Here is a 13,035-nt window from a genome sequence, read left to right on the forward strand (position 1 = left end):
TAAGGTTACTCTGCCAGAAAAGCTTTCCAAGCCTGCTTTAAAAAGCAATATCCCAAACAAAGACACAGCATTTGGTGGCTAATATATGCAGAGTTGGTAGGGAGAAGTCTGTATGGCCACCCATCAGCAAGCCTGCTCACCACAACAGCCCAGCAGGAGCCTGGGGAGGAATCAAAGGCTAAAGGCGGAGACAAGAAGAGTTTTCCAAGTTCCAGAGTGTTATTTTTTGTAAGTGCAATTTTCTTTTCTATTGTTGACCTTATTTGTCCACATCATTTTTTGGTTATTTTAAATGACAGAGAAGAAAAGTGTGGCATTTGATTAAGAAAAATAAAAGTATATATTCTTTGTCCAATTATATTTAAGGAAATACTAGGTTGAACCATATGAAATTGTCATTTTTGTAAGTCAAAATGATTAAATATGGGCATTTTCACATGATTTAACCTAATAAAACGTACCAGTGAACCCTATTATACCACAATGTATAGTATATCTTCATTGAATTTGCTCATTCTGACTAGACTTGGATACATTGTCTCCTTGTTGTTTACTGTTATGATTATTCACAATAGAAAAGGTTTACTTTTATCAAATACATTTAATTTTACCAAATACCAGAAAGAGATTGGTGTGGACATTTTAGAAAGAGATTATTAAGCTCAAAAGAGGCTTTTTAATAGTAAGGAAGAGGCAACAGGGTATGAATGAATGCAAAACCCCGGGTTGATGAACTGACCCAGCCTATAATGTTTTTATGCCATCTTCTAGGATACAATCTTCTAGGATACAAAGATTTCCAGAGCCTTCACAGAATTAGGGAATATGCGCTCAATGCTGTAGATCTTCACGATTCCTTCTGAGCTTGAGATCTCATAAAAAATGAGGGTCAATATCAATACCAATCATACTAATAATAGCAGCTAACACTTAAATAGTATTTGCTATGCCTGGCACTATTCTAAGTACTGTGCATATATTAACTCATTTAATCCTCATAGCAATCCAACGAGGTGTAGGTAATGTTAGTATTCCCAGATGAGGAAATGGAGACACAGAACACTTAAGTAGTTTGCACAAAGTCATAGAACAAGTGAGCCAAAATTTAAACCCAGGCATTATGGCACAAGAGTTGGTACTTAACCAGTAGGGTAGAGTGCCTCTCAGTATGAAGAGGATCTGATATCACTGAATCAATTCTAACACATTGCAGGGGCTGCAGAATTAGTTGAAATACTAAGTTCCTTAATGGATTTTGTCAAGCTTCTTTCCATTCTGCTGTTGTAGACTATTGCAATAGTTTTCTAGTTAGGTTACAAAAGTATTCTCCCCATTGCAGGTCACCCTGTATCTTGCTGCTAGGTTAAAATAATTAAGTCATCCCTTTAATCCTGTTACCACTTTCGTCAAATCCCTTTCATGGCCCCACATTTCCACTGCCAGCAAAGGATGCAGAGAAGCAGCCTCTAAGGTCTGGTAACATACTAGCTGAAAGCACCTCACTACAAGCTCAATATTTCTTTAAAGTCTCTTGTAAAAATTCACACAAATTTTACATCCCACTCTATAATACATCTATTTGTTTTGATGTAAAAATAATATTTTAAGTATCATTTAAATTACTTAATTCTTAAAAATTTTCAAATAAAATTGATGAGTCAAAAATGTATCACGTTTCCCCTGGGCCTTCCAGTGCCTTGTGAGGTATGCATACCCCTGTTTGATGAGACAAAGCGTACATAATAGATTTTAGGTGCCTTTGCTTCATATTTAAGACCCGGATTATCCAATGCCAACCCGCCTTTACATTTTATAACTTGGTGTTTCCCTACGTTAATCCCCTAGTAAATCCCTCCATCTACTCACTCACAATTACTTACCATACATACACCTTTTATGTACTAGGGGCTGCCTCACTAAGATGAATACTTCAGGGTTTTTTTTTTTTTTTTTTTTTGCACTACATGCCATCCATTTATCTTCACTTATATCCTCTGCCCTACTCAGAATATCTTCTCTTCTTACTTCCATCTATTAAAGTTCTTATCCCTCAATACCAAAATCAAATACTAGCTTTTCCTGACTACCTCAGTCAATACTGAACGTCTGTAACACTTATTTGGTTCTAATAGGTTATATTCTATTATATATGACCAGTTCTTACACATAAATTTTACAAGTAAAGGTTCAACGTGTACAGAAGCAAAGAAGCAACATTTCAGGCAGTGGGCGTGGCACGTACAAGAGCATAGTGGTATGGGTAGCGCAAGGCATTCAAGTAAATGCAGATTGTTTAGAATAGCAGTAATGTAGAACAGTACTAGGAACAGGGCCAGATAAGGCATGTGAGGGCCCTAAACACTGATAATCTGTGGTGCCCAAAAACTCAGTAAAATGTGATTTAATATGTTTACTTACTCATTTGAATGGGATACCCAAAAAAACCCACTGCCGGATATGTGAGTTTTGCATATGTTGTTGTTATTGTTAGGTACCATCAAGTTGGTTCCGACTCATAGCAACCCTATGTACAGTAGAACTTAACACTGCCCAGTCCTATGCCATGCCCACAATCATTGTTATGCATGAGCTTATTGTTGGAGCCACTGTGTCACTCCATCACCTCCAGGGTCTTCGCTTTTTCATTGACCCTCTACTATACCAAGCATGAGGTCCTTCTCCAGGGACTGATTCCTCCTGATAACATGTCTGAAGTATGTGAGATAAAGTCTTGCCATCCTTGCTTGAGCATTCTGGCTATACTTCTTCCAAAACAGATTTGTCCGTTCTTCTGGCAGTCCATGGTATATTCAATATTCCTGGCCGACACCAAAATTCAAAGGCGTCAATTCTTTTTCCATCTTCCTTATTCATCATTCAACTTTCACACGTATATGAGGCGATTGAAAACACCATGGCTTGGCTCATGTGCGCCTTAGTCCTTAAAGTGACGTCTTTGCTTTTCAACACTTTGAAGAGGTCTTTTGCAGCAGATTTGTCTAATGCAGTGCGTCCTTTGATTTCTTGACTGCTGCTTCCATGGGCATCAATTGTGGATTCAAGTAAAATGAAATCCTCGACAACTTCAGTCTTAATCTCCATTTATCATGATGTTGCTTATTGGTCCAGTTGTGAGGCTTTTTGTTTTCTTTATGTTGAGTTGTAGTCTATACCGAAGGCTGTGGTCTTTGATCTTCATCAGTAAGTGCTTCAAATCCGGTAAGTGCTTCAAGTTCTCTTCACTTTCAGCAAGGAGAATTGTGTCACCTGCATAACCTGCATAACGCAGGTTGCTAATGAGTCTTCCTCCAATCCTGATGCCAAGTTCTTCTTTATATAGTCCAGCTTCTCTGATTATTTGCTCAGTGTACAGATTGAGTAAGTATGGTGAAAGGATACAACCCTGACACACACCTGTCTTGACTTTAAACCACAAAATATCCCCTTGTTCTGTTTGAACGACTGCCTCTTGGCATAAGTACAGGTTCATCATGAGCATAATTAAGTGTTCTGGAGTTCCTGTTCTTTGCAATGTTATCCATAATTTGTTATGATCCACACAGTTGAATGCCCCATATATATACACACTTACACACGTATATACATATATATGTGTAAGTGTGTATATATATATGTGTAAGTGTGTATGTGAGTCTTATCTATCCATGATGTAACTTCTTCTTTTATGTGACTGTAATATTAGTGATTGAATGCAAAAGTGGCATATGTCATTTTAGCATAATGAGATGAACTGGATTATAAAGATTTTAGCAGATGTGGAGTACAAAGATTTTTACTATATATCACATTTTGTGCACAAAGAATATTTCACATATTCTACAACAAAGAAAATGAGTCAGTGAACTTAGTTGTTTGAATGTAAAATTCTACTGACCTCCCACAACGAAAAATTGACTTTCACCAATTTTGCCTTAAAGGGCTCATACTTCAGCTTTGATGCTTGTTTTGTAATAAATGCTGTAATTATAAAAGAACAAAAGAAAAGAGATCATAAAAGAAAATTTAATAATCAGAAAACATATTACAACAAATTACTATATTTTATTTCTAGATCTTTCAGCTCTAGCATGTTATAATTAAAAATATTTCTTTCTATTCTTTGCTCTTAAAATTCTTTAATGATTTTCTCATAATTAAGCTGCCAAACAATATCTTCTTCCGTACATAATAAGGATAATGAATCGAGCCTTTCTTGAATCATAAAATGAGGGTTTTTGAGTTTCTTTAAGGATGAAAATGAGCATCCTGTTGTGCAGTTTCTGATCCTTAATGTTAGGAATACACGTAAAGCAATTTTGTCATTGGGAAATATGTGTTGTATTTTATCTTCTATTATGGAATCATACATACATGAGTAAAATTTGTATTTCCTGAATCTATAAACTTCTCATGTAATAATGAAATTGTCACACTTCTCTGTAAAGGTTTGTGTTTAAGTCATCTGGATAAGCCAGCACTAATTTCTTGGATGCCTTAATGCATTCTTCATCAGGTCTATCCATTTTGTTTAAGAAGGAAAATCCATTTGGAAGAACTTCACACGCTTTTGCCCTTTTTATGCAAGATTCAAGTGTGTCAGTGATGGTTTAGTATGTGGTTACGTGAAATTGATCTCTGGCACTCAATACGTCTGGAGCACTTCTGTCATTTACTTGTTTCTAATGCTTTTGTAATGGTAGATTGCTTGATAATCAGTATTTGACAGTATTTGTTTTGTCGTGTTTTCAAATTTTTCAAAATCTTCTCACATTGTGTGCATACTCTGTTAATGACCGTTAGACATCTGTGTATGTCTTTAAATTTACTTCTGGGTCTTGGAGAGCTTGACTCGTCTGATGAAAACGCCGATGAAATGGACGTCCTTGTGACCCTGCACGAACTTTATTCCGGCCAGGACATTCTCTCACAGTGCAGCTGGTATCAGTTTCATTTAGTACCCTGCTGGTTCCCTACCACTGCGGCACTTGCTTTTTCTTGCGTCCTGTCTGTTTGGCATCTATGAGTCTTTGCTTTGGACACTTGGTACCCCTGTTTTGTTGATGCCCAAAGCACGTGCTTACTTGCTTATTGGGTAATCCATCCCTGATTAGGAAAGTGAGAAAAGTAAGAACCATTTTCTTTACACTTATTTGTGCAGTCATTTTTTCTTAACCTACCATATTTTTACAAAAATAATGCCAACCACGCCCCCCCCCACACACTGCTATGCCGATTTTTTTTACATGTTGCTGTAAAAAATACTAGCGTAATGCACTTATGAAAATACCTTACGGGGGGACGGGAGGGCAAACGCAGAAGACACACGTTATTTGAGTAAAAATACAGTAATATATATCCTTCTGTATTTTTCTTAGTATATGTATTCTAAATGTGTATATTCATTTAGATATATAGGAGATTTTTGTTGCTTTAAAATAGGATCACACACACCATACTCATACATATGCACCTTGTATTTCTCACTCTATAATACTTGATAGAAATAGCTCTAAGTTTTTTAATCTACAAAATATTATGTAGCTAGAGGTACAAAAGTTTATTTAACCATTTCCTGAATGATGGACACTCACCTTGTTTCATTTTGTTAGCATTTTTTAAGGTATCTAAGTCAAAACCTTAACGTTTGTTTTACTGAATTCCACTGTAGTCTAGATCAGTCCACCAGAAACTTCTTTTTTTTTTTTAATCATATTTTACTGAGTTTTTGGTAAAAGTTTACACAGCAAATTAGGTTCCCATTTGACGATTTCCGCACAAATTGTTCAGTGACATTAATTACATTTATCACAATGTGTCAGCATTCTCTGTAAATGGGATCTGTTTGTTCCCTTTCCAGTAGTCTAGATTCCCCTTATCTTCTCATCTTTGATTTTGAGAAATTGTTGACCTTTTGGTCTCATATTGATGGTTTTTTTAAAGTAGGGCACCGACCTTATAGGTCATATCCTTTATTTTGAGTGCCACTCTGCCATTTTGCTAAAAAGTGATCTTGGGGGATAGGCTTGGTTCTAGATTTGAACATTATCTCAGGGTGATAGTCTCAGGGGGTCCTCTGTTCTCTACTGTTCTAGTTTGTCTGGACTTTTTTTTTTTTAATAGGAGTTTGATATCTGCTCCGTATTTTTTCTCCCATTCTATCCGGGACCAATTATTGTGGCCCCAGTCAGAATGGTCAGTGGTCGTAACCAGGCATCATCTCTTCTGGCCTCAGGGTAGATGAAGTTGTGACTCTTGTAGACTTGTTTCTTTTATTCGCTTTTGGTTACCATCTTACTGTTTTGCTCCTAGTGAATCAAGACTCATAACTGTATCTTAGATGGCTGCTCGGAAGCTTTTAATTAAGACCCCAGGCTCTACTCACTTCACTAGGATGCAGATCATGATTTTTGTGAACTGTGTTATGGCAATTGAATGGGTTGTCCCATGAGACTATGGTCCTAACCCTTCAAACCCAGAAAACCTTCCAACAGAAGTACTGGAAGGTTTTTGGTTATATATGAAGATTATCTTATTTGTGTCTTTAGTGAATATATGTGCACCATAAACTATTAATCAATTCAAGGAGTTTGGAATATACCCCAAACCAAAAACCAAACCCGTTGTCATCGAGTTGATTAGAGTAGAACTGCCCCATAGGGTTTCCAAGGAGCGGCTGGTGGATTCATACTCCTGACCTTTTGTTTAGCAGCCTGAGCTCTTAACCGCTGCACCACCTGGGCTTCAGTTTGGACTATAGAAAAGAAAATTAAATTTGTGTTGATAGTTTCTTATTCATTATTATGCTATCCCATATCCTCTGTTTGCTACTAAATTAGTGGGCATTTTGGAATTGTTTCCAGCAGTAATATAATATTATAATATTTGAAATAGAATGTCTCAAATTTTAAGTTCCAGTATAGTGATACCTTAAATCTTAATTACAGAGAAACTTCAATAATGTTTTCCAAACTGAGATGCTAACAGAAATTTTACAGTAAAAAGGATTCCATGGTCAAAATAATTTGGGAAAATATACTAGATTAAACTGGGTTCTGCAGGCATTTATTGCATTTCTCTTAGAGTGTATTGCTCCACAAGACATCATTTTGGTAAATAGTGCTGTACATTATTCCAAAATATTCTAGATATTTGAATTGTATTCAATCATGTGACTAGGTTCCCAAGGGCCATTTTTGTGGCATCTATATTGGTCTCCCAGTTACACAGGTCTAGAAAAGCAGACACGCTCAGATCTTAATAACTTGTCTATGTGTTTGTCCCATTACTCCTCCCCATACCTCTAATATATCAATCAATCAGTCACAAAAGCCTGGAATACCGTTGATACTAGATTATGAATATTTTTTAAAACGTACCCAGTACTTTTTTTACCTCCATGCTTTTCCAAACCTTTCCAGTTCCCTCTGCCTATAATCCTCTTTCTTCTCGTATTTCTGTATAGTAAGATCCCAGTTTTCTTTAAATGCCAGTTTCATTTTGAAGCTTTCATCAAGCTCTCCAGTGGGAATTAAACCATTCCTTATTTGGTTTTCTATTACAATTTTGCATGTATTTTAATGATAACATATTTAACATTCTGCCATATGATTCAACCAGCTGCTGTGCGTGTGTACTCTGTGCCAGTCTTTGCTGTGGCGGAGCTCATAAACTAGCTGGGGAGACAGACAGATAAACAAATCTATACAATTCAATTCAACATAACCTCCTCTTTCACTAGCGTGTAACTGCCTGGAGGACCTAACCTGCGTTTTATTTATTTTTCCAACTCCTATTCTACTTAGCACTAATTTGGGTGATATGTATCTATAAAGGTATACAAGGTTAGTGGTAATAGGATTGACAGAAAATATGAACTAAAGTGCTTGAGAGTAAATCAGTCTACACCAACTAAGCTTTTAGCTTCAGAATGTTCAAGTCTAGAATTAAAGTAGAAAGTTGCAGTTGTTACTGAACTTAACTTCCTTTCACTGGCATGTAACTGCTATGAGGACCTAAACCTATGTTTTGCTCATTTTCCAACTCCTGTTTTTTTGTTGTACTTAGCGGAAATCCTGGTGGTGTAGTGGTTAAGTGCTACAACTGCTAACCAAGGTCAGCAGTTCAGATGCACCAGGCACTCCATGGAAACTCTATGGGACAGTTCTACTGTGTCCTATAGGGTTGCTATGGGTCGGAATCAACTCGACAGCAGTAAAAAGGATTCCATGGTCAAAATAATTTGGGAAAATATACTAGATTAAACTGGTTTTTGGTATTGTACTTAGCACTTTTTTGGGTACATAGAATACACTAAATAAATGTTTGTTTAATTGAATTAATTTCTATGAGTTACTTATTTTTACAGCATTTAATTTTGCAATCTGCAATTTAATATATCACTTCTGCATATTCAGACTCATGTATTTCTCCCTACTTTGAGTGTAATTGTGGGGTAAGGAGACAAACACATAGAACTTAAAGATCTGGGTTATTATTTAGCCCTTCTCAGAGACACTGTGGAAACTGCAAACTTCCCCTGTGGATGCTGCTTTATACACAATATTTATGGAATTGCTTTTGTCCCTTGACACACTGTTTTGAAGACGTCTGCTAATTTCATCTGAATTCTGAACCCAACAAAATATCATCAGAAACTAAGTTCAGTAGTTCAAAAGTTATATATGCTTTTTTGGGTCAAAAGCAGGAAAAGATCTATGTGGTGCAAAGCTAATTCTAAAGGCAATTAGAAAGGAGAAATTGCAAAAATATCTCGAATACTCCCAGCATTTCTAGGCTAGGTTAAGGGCCTCTCATGGTGACCGTTTTGAAGAACAAATTGATAGAAGGTATGTTTATTAAAAATACTAGTCTCTTTATAGTCCCCGTGGAAACTCTGTTTATTGAGAAGAATTGTTAGTTTTATTGGACTGGAATTTAAACATATTATTATGTTTTCTGATTAATAACCAGCCTAATAACATTTAAATTTATGTTCAACTTTTACCAACGTCCCTGATATAACTTGTTCTTAATTTCCTAATCTAATGATAGAAAATATTGTTCTGGTTTCAGCATTTTTGTTTTTTTTTTTTTTAATGCCATTATAACTCTGTTCTTTTTTATTGGATATTTTTTCATCGTGAGAAAATGTGTACATTCCTGCTCATGATGATTTTCTCATTATTTTATCCTTGTTTTCAGGTCATGATAATGGAGGTTGAAACCAAAAATCAGCCCCATTACCTGATTATCTCATTCTTTATCGGAAAGAACCTGATCTGGAGATAAAGTCCAGGGTATATCAGATGGACCAAATACTATAAAACAACATTTATTTCATCTGCACTTATTCAGAGTATCTGAGAAATGAAACAGGAATTGAGCTAAAGTTTACCTCTGCTTTAGCCAGAAAGAAAAGAATTGCCAGTTAAATTCATCTTGTAGACATGAAAAAATAGACCTTTTTAAGAAAACAAATGCCTTTTTGAAACCTTTGAGCACATTCGTAATACTCATTTACTTTTAATTGCTACTCTGACTTCAAAGTATTTTATTTTTCAAGTTTATAAAATCAGGCTTCACATGGACTAAAATGGACTAGGTACCTTTTTTTTTTTCCCTGTAATTTTTTTATTTATAAATAATGAAATTAGACTCCTGTAAACGTCTCTAGTTTGATAAAATTCAACTTTTAAGTAATTAGTACAGAATGCATATTTTCAAAACCTTTCAAACAGGCTTATGGAATACACAACCATCAATATCAAAGGATAAACTAGAAATTTAGGAGGTACTAGCACTGGGTGGGTTGTGAGCCTAACCTTTTAAGTTTGATGGACAAGAAAACCATCTGAGCTGCTGTCAGATGCATGACCCGGAATGATCTGAACAATTTCACATATTTATATCCTTATACTGCATACATATCATAAATAATATCATACATGTCAAGACTTTTAAAAGGATACTTTGACTTTTATGAAAATTATTATAACTGTTATATAGACATTTGCTTTATGGAGAAGTTGGATTTATGTTATTAAAAATTATGATAATATTAACAATGTTTCCACATGGCTTTAAGTTTACCAAATATTTTCATATTTATTATCTCAGTTGATCCTAAAAACAGTGTAGATAATACCTATGAGAGAGGTAGGAGTGAAGACTTGTTTGGTTGCTGGGCAGAAACCCCCCCTACACACACACACACACACACACACACACACACACACACTAGATTAGTCCAAATAAAGGATTTTTGGTTCATCGGGTGGAATGGTGTTCCGACAGACTAAGGGCTCACAGCTCTTCCCCTCTGGATTATCTCCATTGTCAGCTCTACACTTCATGGTCCTGACAGTGTCACTAGCCCTGTTTTTGTTGAGTACCCAATTTCTGAACTCATCAGTGTAGACTGAAGAAGAGGATATGCTGATTGGCTTTGGCAGGTAGGCCCACCTCTAAAGCTGGGGAAAGGGGTGAATTGCCAAAAGGAAAATCAATGTACAGTTACCAGAAGAAGTGGGAAAGCATGGAGGGGAGGCAGCCAACAAATATCCACTCCAACAGGTATTACCATCTCCACTTTACAAGATGGATGCTCAGAGCGGTCTCAAATGACCTACCCAAACCTAGGTCTTTTGGTTACAAATCCTGCTCCAAGCTGCCTTAAAAGAAAAGGAAAGCAGCAATGAATAAGAAAAGAGAGCTGGGTCCAGGTATGGTATTTATTCGTAGTTCATATTTTGAAGTAAACCAGGCATGCCTGTTTTTAGGATGATAATTGAGCCTGATCTCTGTGGGGTGGTTGAACAAGACAGTTGTGGGAAATAAAATGTCCCAAGATCTGTGAATGGGGTTAGCAGGAGGTGCAGTGGAATGATCCTTATAATCCAAAGCTAGGAATTTGGAAATACTGAAAATAACTTGCATTTATTAACCACTTACTAAGTCCCAAGCATTGTGCTAAGCACTGTTCATATATCAGTTTATACTAACAACAGCCCCATGAAATAAGGATTTTATAGGCGATAAAGCTTAAGCAAAAAGAGGTTTAATAACTTGTCCAAGATTATACAACTAGAAAGAAGTGGAGCCTAGGAAGTGTAAAACCAATGCTCTTAACCACAGCAGTGCCTGTTTGTGTTTATCATTGTTACCAATTAAAGTAGCGATGCTTGGATACCTGCCATGTGCTGGCTGCCATAGCAGATGTTTGTCTGGTACAGTACATGTGTTCTAGAAAATTACCCTGGAAGGTTGTAGAACAAAGCAACTTATACACAGCACACTTATGAATTTATAAGCACCTCCTAAGTCTCCACAGATCGTTTTCAAAGTTACTTTTAAGCTGGTTTTTGTTTTATTTTTGTCAAAGTTGTACATGCACCTCGTTTAAAAAATTGTGTAAGACTCATCACAAAAACAACTGCCCGCTGCTCTGCACCTCCTTCCACCATTTTCTAATCTACAGAGAAAAGCGCTTTCAATTGGTATTTACAAAAAAGAATATCTCTAAATAACTGCTTGTATTTTTGCTTCTTGATTTTATTTTTTAGTTTGATACATAATCTATTAATTTCCCACTAAGGAAGTTGTAGATTTAACTCCCCTACGCTATCATCACAAACACTTCTGCTTCTCATCTTCACCATATAGTCATATCGTCATTTTGGTAAGCTTAATATTCAGTTATATGCATTATTATCACTAAAAACTTAGTTCATCCCTGAACCATATGTACCTTTTTCCTTTCTCTAAAGTTAATACTTGTAATTTGCTTGATTCCGTATGTACTTATTTCTGATTGAGCTACAAACTCTGCCCCACATGGTACAGATTTCTTTCACCTGGAGCTTCCTTTTACCCATTTTCAGTTGGATCTCTTATTTTTCATATCTTTTCTTTCTTGATTCACTCTCTCATTTTGATAGAGGACTTCTACTAGTAGCTTTGATCCTGCTTTTATGAAAATGTCTTATTCTTTGCTGACATTTGATTGATATAATGGCTGAGTAATGAATTCTGGTGTGGAAATCATTTTCTCCCAGAATTATTATGACCTTGCTTCATTATCTTTTAGCTTCCACTGTTGCAAAGTTGACAAACATTTTAATTTCCATTTTACACCTATTTTTCCTATCTAGAAGCTTTCAGGATTTTTTGTTGTTGTTGTTCCCAGAGTTATGAAATTTTATTGTCATGTCTCCTTGTTGGGGATCTATTTTCATTAATTTGAAGAGGGACTCAATGAGCCTTTTTAATCTGGAAATTTGTGTTCTTTAATTCAGGAAGATTTTCATGAGTTTTTTTTTTTTTTTTTTGATGATTTCTTTCTCTCCACTTTATCTGCTCTCTCTTTCTGTTATTTGAATGTTGAACCTCTTGGATTGGTCCTCTAATTTTCTTGTCTTTTCTCTCCTATGTTATTTCTCTCAGTGTCCTTACTTCCTGGAAGATCTTCCAACCTTTCCATTGAGGATTTCGTTTCTGCTTTCATAAATTTTATTTCCCAAGAGCACTTTCTTATTCCCTGAATGTTCTTTTATTAAAAAAAAAAAAAAAGCAATGTGTTCTTGTTTCATGGATGCAGTTCTCTTATCTCTATTAGAATAACTTTTTTGAAATTTTATTTTCCTACTTCCTTTTCCTGTCTGATGATTAATTGATTGATTATTTTAGGTTCCATAGTTTTGTTAAGGAATATTGGTCTAGTGGTCCTTGGCTGTCAGCTCATATTTAAGGTAGTAGGAGAAGAAGATGCTTAGGTAACACATAAATGACTTTGAATTCCAGAGATCTGGCTATGCCGTTTGTTCAGACAACCCTGACATCATTTTTTAAACACTTTTCTTTTTTGGCTGGTTGGATTCACCAAAGAAGAACCTATAACTTGGTTGCCAGCATTCTACAAACTAATTAGGAGAAGAGAGCTAGGAAGTCTCAATATTCAGCATATAAAATTTCACTTTATGCCAGTCTTTTCAGTAGAGTACCCTGCTCTCTGAAATTCCCAAGTTCAGGAACCTTCTG

Source organism: Elephas maximus, chromosome 6, assembly GCF_024166365.1.
Source record: "Elephas maximus indicus isolate mEleMax1 chromosome 6, mEleMax1 primary haplotype, whole genome shotgun sequence".
Lineage (NCBI taxonomy): Eukaryota > Metazoa > Chordata > Mammalia > Proboscidea > Elephantidae > Elephas > Elephas maximus.